This window comes from Acomys russatus, chromosome 29 (assembly GCF_903995435.1).
Source record: "Acomys russatus chromosome 29, mAcoRus1.1, whole genome shotgun sequence".
Taxonomy (NCBI): Eukaryota; Metazoa; Chordata; class Mammalia; order Rodentia; family Muridae; genus Acomys; species Acomys russatus.
The window spans coordinates 21,015,853-21,029,729 of NC_067165.1; the positions used below are offsets into that span (position 1 = coordinate 21,015,853).

The window sequence follows — 13,877 nt, forward strand, 5'->3', positions numbered from 1 at the left end:
CACAGTATTTCCTATCAGTGAGACTACTTCATGGGGCAGAGTTCATGGGACAGTCTGTGGCTAGGGAGCCTTGCTGCCAGCAGACTTGTTTTGGGAGATGAAATCATCCATGACCTGCTTCTTCAGCCCTGGAGCCTAGAATTCCATCAGCTGCCTTGTTTAGATACTCTTTCAAGGTCAGGTTGGTGGGAATGTAGACACTGACTGGTAGGCCTTATCGTCTCTCCTACCCCTCCCAAGCCAGAGTGTACATTCCCAAGCAATAAATAGTCTTTGTATGCAAGCAGTCATCTTGCATAGCAGTAGCTATTTTCTACCTAATGAAGAAGTGGAGATGCTCCGATAACAAGGGGAAGATAGGCCTGTGCAGTCATTAACTAGTGGGTGCGCAAGGGGACCTCTTGTTACTCCTGTTTCTTACTCCATTCAGAATGAGTGTTTGCTTTTTTTAGACTTCGTGCTCCTTATTTATTTTACTTTTGGTGCCCGGAGATCAAACAACCTAGTACCTTCTACATGCTAATACTAATTATGTATACTCTACCATTAGGTTATATTGTTGGGGCACCATACTATTTAATTAATTTATTTATTTTTGAGGCACAATCTCTCTACATAGCCCTGGCTGGCCTGGAACAAAAGGAATACATCACCATGCGTTGCTCTTTCTTTATTTATTAAGATTTATTTTACTCTGTGTGTGTGTGTGTGTGTGTAGGTACGTGCATGTCTGCACATGTGCAATGCCTAGGAAGGTCAGAAGGTATCCGTCCAATTCCGTAGAGGTGGAATTGCAAATGATTATGAACCACCTGACATGGGTGCTGGGAACCAAACTCAGGTACTCTGCAAAAGCAACAAGCTTTCTTAACCACTGGGGCATCACTCCAGCTCCTAACTATATGTTTTTGTTTTTTAAGATTTATTTTCTTTTATTTTATGTGTGAAAGTGTTTTGCCTGCATGTGTGTTAATACAGCATAGTTCTGCAGAGGTTAGAAGACATCACATTCCCTGAACTGGTGTAACAGGAGATTGTGAGCCATCATGTGGGTGTTGGAAATGGAACCAGGGTCCTCTGCAAAAACAACAAATACCCCTAAATGTTGAGTTATCTCTCAATTTCACTGATAATAAAAGCAGTGTTTTTAAAAGAAAAATTGGCAAGCCGGGCATGATGGCACACATCTTTAATCCCAGCACTCAGCAGAGGCAGGTGGATCACTGTGAGTTCAAGGTCAGCCTGGACTACGAAGTGAGTCCAGAACAGCCAAGGCTACGCAGAGAAACCCTGTCTTGGAAAACCAAAAAGAAGAAGAAGGAGAAGGAGAAGGAGAAGAAGAAGAAGCAGGGAAGGTGATGAGGAAGGCGCAGACAGCAGCAGAAGCAGAGACACTGGCCATAGTAGTTCTGCAGTCGGGAATCAAAGGCATGTGAGCGATGCTGCCCACGTTCAGGTGGGCCTTCCCACCTTACTTCATTATCTGGAAACCTTCTCGTAGGTAAGAAACAGGTGACTCCAATTTCCATTGAGTAGACAACCAAGATAAGCGCTTACATAGAAAACTGCTGTAATGCATCCATCTGTAAGTTGTGAATGGTGTGACATACGCTAATTTATCTGGCTGAATACTATGAAAGAAATAGTTTATATCATAGGTATATAATAGCCTTTAAAGAAACTAACTTCCCAGGGAATAGGGATGTAGCTCAGTGATAGAATGCTTTCCTATTGTGTGTGAATTCTGGGTTTGCTCACCAGCATCACCAAAAACCTTAAGATGAAGGGCTGGAGAGATGGCTCAGTGGTTAAGAGCACTGGTTGCTCTTTCAGAGGTCCTGAGTTCAGTTCCCAGCAAGCACATGGTGACTCACAACCATCTATAATAGGATCTGATACCCTCTTCTGTAATGCAGATATACAGAAAGACAGACCATAAATAAAGAAATCTTTAAAAAAAAAAAAAAAACCTCAAGATGAAATAAACAAAGAACCTTACCTGATAGCTTTCCAAAGTGGTTGTACCTTTTTATGTTCCCACCAGTAAGGTTTGAATGTTCCAGATGCGGCACATTATTGCCAACACTGGGTGTGGTGAATCTTTCTAATCTTGTGTGCTACTGTGGTGTGTATAAGATCGTACTGTGATTCTGATTTCATCTCCCTCACGGTCTTGACTGTCTTTGATGTGCTTATTTGCTGTCTATTTTTTGGTAAGGTTTTCAGGCTTCCCCCAATTTAAAAGAGTGTGGTTTTCTCTCACAAATATGTATTTTACATGCACAATCATTATCAGATAACGTGTTTGCAAGTATTTTTTCCCAGTTTGTACTTCACCTTTGTATTTTTTAGAAGTAGCTTTCAAAGAGCTTAATTTTAATGAATTAAAGCTTGTTAACTTTTTCTTTTATGAGGTGTAGATTGTGGTTTCAGTTTTCAGTCTTTGTCTTTTATTTTCCTTCAAGACAGAACCTCATGCCTCAAGCTCGCTCTGTGGTAGGGAGTGACCTCGAACTCTTGATTCTTTCTTTGCCTCCCTTTATCTGGTTCTAATATGTCAGTGTAAATGCTGGCCTCATACAGTTAGTGAAGGTTTTTCCTCTTCAGTTTCCTTAATGTTTGTACAGGATTGTTATTCCTTAAATGTACACCATGACTCCTCAGCAAAGCTGTGGTCCGAGCTTTTTAAACTAGACAGTCACTGTACAATAGATACACTTTAGTCTCTCATCTCTTCTTGGGTGACCTTTGGCAGATGTGTATTTCAAAGAGTTTATAGGTTTCACCCCAGATTTTTTTCATGTTACTTTCTTGTTACCATTCTAAATCAATAAACCAATAATTTCTCTCCTGCTATTAATAATTTCTATTTTCTTGTTCTGGTTTTTCCTTGCTCTCTTCTGATGTTTGATTTCACTCATTTTTCTCTATTTTTTGTTTTCTACTCTATTTTAAAAAAATACTTATGGCTGGGCAGTGATGGCGCATGCCTTTAATACCAGCACTCAGGAGGCAGAGGCAGGCAGATCTCTGTGAGTTCGAGGACAACCTGGTCTACAAAGTGAGTCCAGGACAGCTAAGGCTACACAGAGAAACCTTGTCTCGAAAAACCAAAAAAAAATTTTTTTAAAAATTTGTTTTATGTGCATTGCTGTTTTGCCTTCATGTATGTCTATGTGAGGGTGTTTTACCTCCCTAGAACTAGAGTTACATAGCTTGTGAGCTTCTCTGTGGGCATTGGGAATTGAACCATGGCCCTTTGGGAGAACAGACAGTACTCTTAACCAATGAGCCATCTCTTCATCCCTCCACCCTAATTTTGTTTGTTTGCTTTGTTTTGCTTTTCTGAGATGGGGTTTTTCTGTGTAGCACGGGCTGTGAAGTTCACTCTCATAGACATCAGCCTGTCTCTTCCTCCCAAATGCTGCTGGGATTGAAGGCGTATCCTACCACCACTTGGCTGTTTCTACTCTAATTTTTATTACTGCATTCTTTGACTCCATTTACTTTTAATTTTTTAAGAGTTAATGTAAGGTCACTGATTTGAGACTTCTTTATTTTTTTCTCTGTCTCTCTACCTCCTTCTTTTCTCCTCCCCCTCCTTTTTTGAAACAGGATCTTTTTGTATAACTAGACTGGCCTTAGCCTTCTGAGTGACCTGCAATGCCCGGCAAGGCTCTAATTCCTTGTGGTTTGGTTATTATAGTGATTGTTGCAAAGTTTATAGTATAATCTTAGCATTAGATGTTGTTATTTCACCTTTATTAAAATATTTTCATTGTTTAAATCTTGGCTCTGTTGCATCTTTACTTTCAGTACTTAAAAAATATTTATTTTTGTTATGTATATGAGGGGTTGTGCATGAGAGTGCAGGTGTCCATGGAGGGCAGAAGCCTCCCCTCCTCTGCAAGAACAACATGCACTCTTAAGAGTAATAATTAGTAATGTCTTTTAGTTTGCTTTTTTTTTTTTCTAGAATCTTAAGTTCTGGATTCCTGAGTTATATGTGTGTCTTACTTCTCTGGCTGCTGAGGTGACATTCTCTTTGGCACCATTTAAAGCATGTCAGTAGCTGTTCTTGAGCACTTTTATGCTTAGGCTTGTTGTGCGTCTCGGCTCTGTGTTAGATGTGAGCTCGCTGCCTTCTAGATTGAAAAGCAGGTGACCATGTTTCTTCCCATCCTGCCCTTCCTTTGAGAATTCTAACTACAAACATGTATAGCAGCTTGGGTTTGTTTCAGTTTACTAACTCTCTGTTCATTTCTTTCTAGTCTTCTCTCTCTCTCTCTCTCTCTCTCTCTCTCTCTCTCTCTTTCTCTCTTTCTCTCCCCCTCTCTCTCTTTCTCTGTTTCAGTTGAATACTTTCTAATAAAATTCTTCAAATGTTCTCTACATTTTCCAACCCTGCCATTAAATCACCACATTGAAAACCATGCATGATACACAGACCCACAGTTCCAACACTTTGGAAGTGGAGACAAGAAGATAAAAAGCCCAGGGTTATCCTTCTCTATATCATGAGTTCAAGGCCAGCATGGGCTACAAGAGACTTTATCTCAAAAAACAACACGAGCAAACATCAACACAGTGTATTTTTCATTTTAGACATGGTAGTAGTCATTTCCAGAAGCTTGCCTCCTATAACCTTATTGAAAACAGTAGTAATTTCCCCTTTGTCTGTCAGAAATACTGAACTCGCTGGGCTTGGTGGCACATGCCTGTAATCCCAGCACTCAGGGAAGCAGAGGCAGGTAGATCTCTGTGAGTTCAAGGCCAGCCTGGTCTACAAAGTGAGTCCAGACCAGCCAAGGCTACACAGGGAAACTATGTCTCCCAAAAAATCAAACAAACAAACTAATAAACAGAAATACTGAACTCTGTATAACCTATATTATCTTATTATGTGAAGTTGAATACATAAATTATGCATAGCCTGGGACTGTATTCAATCACCATACCTGAATGCCTGAGTTAATCAAATTATGAGAAATAAAGGTTTATTGTAGGCCACAGGTTCAGAAGTTGGTCTATGGCTGGGTGACTTTGTTCTTGGGTCTGTGGAGCACAGTCTGTCAGGGTGGGAGTATGTGGCAGAGGAGAGGCCTGAGTTCCAGTGCCTTCCCCCATTAACTTTCTCTGGATAGCCCTTGCTTCCTACTTCTTAAAGATTCTATTGTTGAACAAAACTTTTAATTCTTAGATGTTTAGAGGACATACCAGACCCAAACTATAGCAGAGACTAATATAAATACTGTTAGTGGAATAAAAAAAATTACTATATTTAGTAAAATAAGGGTTACTTGAATATATATACACTGTGTTAAAATTACAGATGTTACAATGTTGTTTTAAATAGAATCCTAAGCATTCAATTTTACCAATAAAGACTCAGGAGCCAGATGCTGGAGTGAAAGCCTGCTAGCTCAGAGAGGCAGAGAAAGCACTCAGCTGACCTTCCTACTCAGCCAATGTCCCAGAAGGAAAAAGTCCCTCCTTCCTATTTCCTGTGCATATCTCTATCCGTCCTCGGGACTTCCTCTCATTCTCTATGGTTTTTTTCCCATGTTCATTTCCTGTCAACTGGCTGCTTGTTCCACCTCTTGACCTAGAGTTAACATTATTGAATCCTGCTTAAAGAAAGTTCTTGGATTAAAGGTGTGTGCTAGGGCTGAACCATCCCACAACTAGAAAGAGGTTTCTTTCAGTACACAGTCTCAGGGTTCACAGTGTGATCATCTACCCTGCAACAGATAACCAAGATAGCCAACGTATGTGGATACACTGCAAAGGGTGACTCAGGATCCAGGAAGGGTAGACCAGGTGGCACGGGGTTTTATCATGCTGCAAAGAAGGATGCGCAACTTAGAACTTACTCATTTTGTTTAGTCCTGAATTTTCCGTTTAGTATTTTCAGATTGCATTGCCCTCTAGTAACTGAAACCACAACAAGCAAAATTATTGCTTAAGAGGACTACTGTGTGCTTACCTTCTCCTACAGCTTCTTGGATGTGTGCATGAAATACAAGGATATCTCATTTTGTGGTGCTTGGAGATCACAACTGTAGCCTGTAGACTGGAGGCAAGTGCTGTATCCCTAACCCTTTTGGTACCTTTGAGACAGAGTTTTTTATATAGCCAGATTACTACACAGCCAAAGAATTTCTCAACCTCATGATTGATCCTCCTGTGTCAGCTTTTCAGCCTTCCAAGTGCTGAGCTTAAAGGTGTACATCACCATATTAAGCTTTTTCCTTTCTTTCTTCTTTTCCTTTTTCTTTCCATTAATGGAACAATGCTACGGTCAGAATCTGGGGCCTCTCATATGCTAGATTAGGTCTCTACCACTGAACTATACCACCAGCATGGATCAGGGTTTTTTTTTTTTAATTAAAATTTGAAAATCATCATTTTTATTAATGTATATGGTGTGCATGTATGTATGTGTTTGTGTAGGATGTGGAGTAGGGGACATACGTATTCCAGTGTATGTGGTGGTCAGAGGACAACCTCATGGAGTTGGTTCTGGGAACTGAACTCAGGTCATCAGGCTTGCAAAACTATCACTTTACTCATCTCTGCCCTGAAATCAGTTTATAGTGAGTGAGATGTTCCCTGTGCCAGGACTTATATCGTATATCTCCATGTCTGGCTATGACTTGTTATTACAAGTTTACTTAGGAGGTTGCTGGTGATCTTGTGCCACTCACTGTAGTGTTCTTGCACTTTGCTCTGGAATGTAGTCAAACTGTTTGAAAAACAATTTGTTCTTTTGTTGTGTTGTTTTGGTTTTTTGAAACAGGGTCTCATCTTGTAGTTCTGGCTGTCCTGGAACTCCTAAGTAGACCAGGGTGGCTTTGAACTCATAGAGATGCCTGCCTCTGCCTCCTGGATTTGAAGCCCTGTGTCACCATCCCTGACCAATTTGATCTTGAAAGTTATTTTTGGGTTTTTTCACTTGAACTGAGAGGGACATCTAGTTGAGTGTTAACTTGTCCAGCTGCTGAAGCAAGCAAGCCTTTTATTATTAGTTTTCTAACGGATGCCCTGTAAATTAGAAAGTTCCATAGTCCAGCTTTGTGGAGTAGGTGCTGTTCCCAGTTGTGTGAAATTCAGTACTACACATGTAACCTTTTTTTTAAGTTCCTACCCTGGCCTGGGTGGTTTCCTCACATCCAAGAGAATTCAGTCTTCTGCAGGACTGGAGTTCTGTCTCTCTTCATCCCTTTCCTCCTCTGAGCCCAGCTGCTTCTCTCAGTTCAGGTGGACTGCTAGCCTTGCCTGGGTTCTTTCTTGTGTCCTGGCCTAGAAACTTCTGACAGTAAGATGGGGCAATCATAGGCCAACGTTTGCTATATTTGTTTAAGCTGGTAGGAACTGCTGTTTTCTACTAATACCATTGCTGTATACATTTTATCAGGTTTTGAAATTGTTTTAGGCAGAATGATAAATCAGTTCCTTTTCAGTGTGTGTGTGTGTGTGTGTGTGTGTGTGTGTGTGTGTGTGTGTTGACACAGGAACCCCTTTTGCAGTTTGGGCTGCTGTCAAATGCATAATTCTCCTGCTTCTACCTCCCAAGAGCTGGGGTTACAGGTGTGTGCCACCAAGTCTGGCTTTTCTCATGCTTTTGAAGACATTTTGATGATTTGGCATGGTGGTGTGGTGACATGGTGGCCCATACATTTAATCCCAGCATTTGGGAGTCAGAGACAGGTCTCTGTGAGTTCAAAGCCTCAAAAAGTCTCAAAAACAATTTTTTTTCTTTTTTTTGGCATTCACAGTAACAAAACTACTCCTCATTCTTTGAAGTTCACACGAGACTTCACTTCTCACTGCTCTGTTTTCAGGCCACTCAGCACTACCCAATGTGTCCTTGACCGTGTCTTCTTGTGTCTTCAGTTCCTACCCCAGTCTATTTCCATGCTTTACCCACAGATATGAATTGGAGTCTACACCAGCTTTCTCTCCATTACTGACTTTCATTTAACCCCTGGTCCTGGGCAGCTTTATGCTGAAGTCATTCTTGCTGTGGTCGTTGGTACATTCCCAATTGCCTGTTGCAGTATGTTCCTATCAGCCTGTAGTAGACAGGCCGCTCTGCCTCACATGGCTGCACTGGGCCTGGTCTCTGGTTACTGTGCACTTTCCACTTCTGTTCTTCTTTTAACAATGGTGTCTTTGCCTTGGGGTCATTCATACATTGGCATTCCCAGATTCTGCTTTGAACTTTGTTTCCTTGCTCATGTGTTTTTTGTTTTTTGTTTTATTGTAGTTTTCCTTTTTCTGTGGCTTCAGCTGCTGTCTGGGAACGTGAATCCAAATCTGAGTCTATATTGCCAGTTCCCAGAGGTGATGTAGATTCAGTGTCTGTAACATAACTTGCCCATTATTTCCCTGTATTCTGTCTTAGTTTTTGACATTATTGTACAGTCAGCTTTCACTCAGGCTACAAACACTGCGGTTACCTCAGACTCATTTCCCAAATCCCAGATCTATTTTGGCTTTACACATATTAGATCTTTAATATTTTGAAATCCATCCCACAGGAGTAATTTCTGGTGATGATGGCAGACTGAAGTGGTCTCCTGAATCTTCACAGATAATAATGATAAAAATCTTTTTTTTTTTTTTTTTTTTTTTTTTTAAAGAAAAAGGACATAAAGGAACTGGAAAAATCCAGAAGAATATAGAAGCTAGAGGAAGGTTTAACTTTGAAAGATGGAGATCAGAGGTGATAACATGTTCATTTGCACTTTAAAAAATGTTGCCTGAGGTCATACTACAGGCTCCCTACAGGAAGAGAGTGCGAGGGAAAGCCTGCTTGTTTCATGGTGTGCCAGGGTGCACAATAAAACTATTTGGATATTTAGCACAAGAAGCTTTTAAGGAAATGACAACAATTAAACACAAACCACAAAGAAGGTGAGCCCATAACCTGACTGCAATCTACAGTCCCTGACTAAACCTCTAACTGTACCCATGAGGGAAGAGTGCAGGAGGCCTGCTGAGGAAGCAGCATCCATGAGGAAGACAGAGGTCCATTTGTGAAGGCAGTCTGTGCCAGGTTGAGCTTAAGGTCTGTTGCCTTTTACACCAAGCCCATCTCCTAACCGTGGGGAAGCAGCAGGTTACAGCCTGGAGGCTTAGGGATGTCAGAGAACAGTCTGACTGAAGAGTTAGAGAGGAAGCCAGGTTCCTCGCTAAGCAACGAGAAGAGTGACAGCTTTCAACAGGCCATTTGTGTCATCACCTTCATGGCTTAGGGAGCATTTCAGAAGAGGAGGAAAAAATGTAGGCGCCAGAGGGCACGGAGAGTGCTGTGAAACAGTCCTCTGCACATAGTGTGACAGTTGCTCTCATGAGCTCCCTGCAGCTGTGCTTCCCACGGCCTGCAGAAGGTTAGAGGAGAGGGCCCCGCTTCCTTTTCCTTGTCCATGCTCCAGTGAAGAGCTGCTGAGCTACGGTCATGCAGTCAAGCACAGTTAGACTCAATGAGGGAAAAAGCCATGAAAGTAGGAGGGGGACTTGCTCGGAAGAAGAGTTTCAGTGGAAGAGGGAGGAGGATAGAAGAGGAGGGTGGGGGAATGACAAAATTCGTTATGTGCATGTGTAAAAGCCTGCGTAACGACAATCAGGGATGAGAGGCTGTCAACAGAAGCCGCTCCAAGTTCATTCAGATGATGGAATTACAGCCCAAACTGCCCAAGTAGCTGCTGTGTATGTATTCAGAGACTCAGCAGAAAGCTGCCAACTTGAAAGTGCAAGAAAAAGCAAAGAGGGCTGGAGAGATGGCTCAGAGGTTAAGAGCACTGTCTGCTCTTCCAGAGGTCCTGAGTTCAGTTCCCAGCAACCACATGGTGGCTCCCACCATCTATAATGTGATCTGATGCCCTCTTCTTGTGTGTATATGTAATAAATAAATAAAGTATTAAAAAAAAGAAAAAGAAATGAAATGCAGACCAGAAACAGAAGCAAAGTACCTTTGTCAAAGGTGTAATTATGCACCAAGAGAATTCTAAGGACCCTACATTAGAGATAGCAAGGCTATAGGGTATAAGGTCAATACACAGAAATCAATTGTTTGACATATTAATGATATAGAGAGAGACTGAAGTTTTTAAAATGTGTAGTACATTGAAAATCATGAACTATTTAGGAATAGCAGAGAAAGTACGTTGCTGAGAGAAACTCGATAACTAGATAAATGGAGAGAGAAGCCATCTTAATGGGATTTTTAGTGTTTCCAAAGGACTGCTATCCCTTCTCATCCTTCTGGGTCCTTAGCATTCAGCCTTATTTGGGAGCAGGGCATTTGCAAATGTAATTTAAGGAGCTTAAGAAGAGATTTAAAAAAAAAAAAAAAAGATCATATTTTTGGGGTGACCTCAGAATCCAGTGGGTGCTGGCAGTATGAAAGTAAAGAAATGGAGATTTGGAGTTTTAGAAAAAGAAGATTATGTGAAGACAGAGGCAGAGATTAGAGTTGGGTTACTACTATAAGCCAAGGAATGTTATCTTGGTTACTGTTCTGTTGCTGTGAAGAGACATCTTGACCAAGGCAGCTCTTAGAAAAGAAAGCATTTAACTGAGGATGGTCATAGGGCCAGTCCATGATCATCATGGTGGGAAGCAGACAGGCGTGGTGCTGAAGCAGTAGCTGAGAGCCTTACATTCTTTTTTTTTTTTTTTTCAATATTTATTTATTATGTATACAGTGTTCTGCTTGTATGTACACCTGCAGGCCAGGAGAGGGCACCAGATCACATTGTGGATGGTTGGGAGCCACCATGTGGTTGCTGGGGATTGAACTCAGGACCTCTGGAAGAGCAGTCTGTGCTCTTAACCACTGAGCCATCTCTCCAGCCCCGAGCCTTACATTCTTATCCACAAGCAACAGGCAGGGAAAGACATTGGGCTTGGTGTGGGCTTTTAAAATCTCAAAGCCCACCCTCTGTGACACATCTCCTCCCACAATGCCATTCCACTCCAACAAGACCATACCTCCTAATCCTGCCCAAACAGTTCCACTGTGACCAAGCATTCAAACACACGAGCCCACAGGGGCCATTCTCGTTCAAACCACAACAGATGTTAAAAGTCTTTGGCAGCTGGAGAAGATGAAGAAAGACTCTTTGGAGCTCCTCTGCAGAACTGTGGTCCTAACATCTTGCCTTTGGACTTCTGTCTTCAGAACCAAGACAAAGTTCTGTTGTTTTTCTTTGTTTGGTTTTTGATATTGTTTTACCAAGACAAGATTTCTCTTGTAACAAGCAGGGTCTCATTATGTATCCCTGGATGTCCTATAAATGTACAGACTAGGTTGGCTTTGAACTCACAGAGATCTGCTGCCTCTGCCTTTGCCTCCAGAATGCTGGGATTAAAGGTGTGTGCCACCACATCTGGCCCTGTTCTCACATAAGTGTCTAGGGATAGAAGTGCTGGCTATACTTTCTGCATGTTCGACTTCCTAGACACTGAATTGCTAGGTGCGCTGCTGTGGCCGCCTACATTCCCACCACAGAGCACAACTTCAGGCCACAGCTTCACCAACATTTGGTGTTCCTGCTCTTGAGAGGCAGAAACAGGAGGGTCTCTGTAAGTTCAAGGCTGGCTGTGGCTACATAGCAAGTTCCAGGCCAGCTTGTGCTAAATAGTGAGACTCTACGTCAATATAAATAAAAGAACAAACTATCAGTAGTTTTCAAAAGCTGCTGAGGAAATGTGTAATGTCCCCACTGCTGTGGGCATCCTCGGCATCCTGTAACCTTATCAGACTGCCATGGATGCCTTCTGGATTCCTTTTTAACAATAGGAGCAGCTTACTGTGGTTTTTTCCTTTGTGGTTTTTGTTGTTTTTGTTTTGTTTTTTGAGACAGGGTCTCTCTGTGTAATGGCTCTGGCTGTCCTGAACTCACTTTGTAGACCAGGCTGGCCTGGAACTCACAGAGATCCACCTGCCTCTGCCTCCCGAGTGCTGGGATTAAAGGCGTGTGTCACCACACCTGGCTCCCTTGTGATTTCTTAATGGTTAAACTTGAACATCTGCTGGGTTTGCTGGGCTGTCTGCTCAGTGGGTCACTGAATTTCTAGTTACAGCCGGGTGTGGTGGCACACGCCTTTAATCCCAGCACTCGGGAGGCAGAGGTAGGCGGATCACTGTGAGTTCGAGGCCAGCCTGGTCTACAAAGTGAGTCCAGGATGGCCAAGGCTACACAGAGAAACCCTGTCTCGAAAACCAAAAAAAAAAAAAAAAAAAAGTCTAATCTAGTTACAATACATCTTATAGTTAATTTAGGTCTTCTAACTTTGTTGCTTTTCCAAAATTGTTTTTGTTCAGCAGTGAGAAACACATACAGTACTGTGCTCATGAGCACAGATGTATTAGTTTCCTAGAGCAGCCATGAAAAATTACCATTAGTTTAGTAGTTAAAGCAACAGAATTTAGCAGGTATGGTGGCATACACCTTTAATTCCAGCATTCAGAAGGTAGAGGCTAGCAGATTTGTGAGTTCAAGGCCAGCCTGGTCTACAAAGCAAGTTTCAATAAAGAAATAAAACTTGTTTGTAGAAATATTTGTATCCAGGCAGTGGCACACACTTTAATCCCAGCACTTGGGAGGCAGAGGCAGGCAGATCTCTATGAGTTCGAGGCCAGCCTGCTCTACAAAGCAAGTCCAAGACAGCCAAGGCTACACAGAGAACCCTGTCTCAAAAAACAAAAACAAACAAAAAGAAATATATGTATCCAAACATTCATAGCAGATTTATTTATTATACCTAGGGACTGAAAACAACTTAACTATCTATCAGTGAGTGAATAGAAAATAAAATTTGATGTACCTCTGTAATGGAATATTACTTAGTTTATTTTTATTTTTATTTTTTAACTGCTATTGATACATTCAGTACCAGGGACAAATCTGAAGACCATGTTGAGTGAACTCAGCTAGAGATAAAAATAGAATATACATAATTTCTCTCTCTCTCTCTCTCTCTCTCTCTCTCTCTCTCTCTCTCTCTCTCTCTCTCTCTCTCTCTCTCTCTCTCTCTTCCTCTCTCTCCAAGGTTTCTCTATGTGGCTTTTGTTGTCCTGGAGCTCACTCCAGACCAGGCTGGCTTTGTGGTGGTGGTGGCCCAAGCCTTTAATCCTTCTTCAGCCACATGGTTTCTTTTATTAAGTATTTAATGTTTTGCCTGCGTATACACCTGCACCCCAGAAGAGGGCACTAGATCTCATCGTAGGTGGTTGTGAGCCACCTTGTGGTTGTGAGAATTGAACTCAGGACCTTTGGAAGAGCAGACAGTGCTCTTAACCTCTGACCCATCTCTCCAGCCCCAACATGATTTCTTTTATATAAAGTATAAGAAAACACAAACTAGTCTTTTCTGTGACAGAAAACAAATCAGTGGCTGCTTTAGTGGAGGTGGAGGCAGGAAGTTAGTGAGAAGGACAACAATGAACCTTGGGCTGATAGTGATGTTCCTTCTCTAGGTTGTTGTCATGTGGGTGTGAACATTTGTTTAAAACTGACCACTTGTTCTTGTGACATATGAGTTTATGTTATGTAACTTGGGCTTCCAGTAAGGTGATTCGTAATAATCCTTTCCACCTCCCTGGCTAAGCTACTGCTCTCCACCTCTCATTTGGTCAAACGTGGTGGTGTTTTGTCCCTCTGCTTCTTCAAACCCTAGCAGTGCAATATGACTTACAGAAAGAAACGTGATTGTGTCATTCTCTGCATGTGATCCTTTAATTGCTCACCAGTGTGGCTCCTTAAAGTAGCCAGTAGTGCCTTCTGCTGCCCCTCCCTGCCTTCTAGCTCGTCTGCTTCCCGCCTCTCCCTGTGCTTACAGCTTTTGGTTCCCTCCTGCACTGTCCT

At 42.0% G+C, this 13,877-nt stretch overlaps 1 protein-coding gene across 2 annotated transcripts in view; it reads left to right on the plus strand.

The window, feature by feature from the left end:
• Positions 1-13,877, plus strand: part of Kiaa0319l (KIAA0319 like) — a 106,999-nt gene that overhangs the window by 52,942 nt on the left and 40,180 nt on the right. The gene's annotated exons all lie outside the window — the stretch shown is intronic.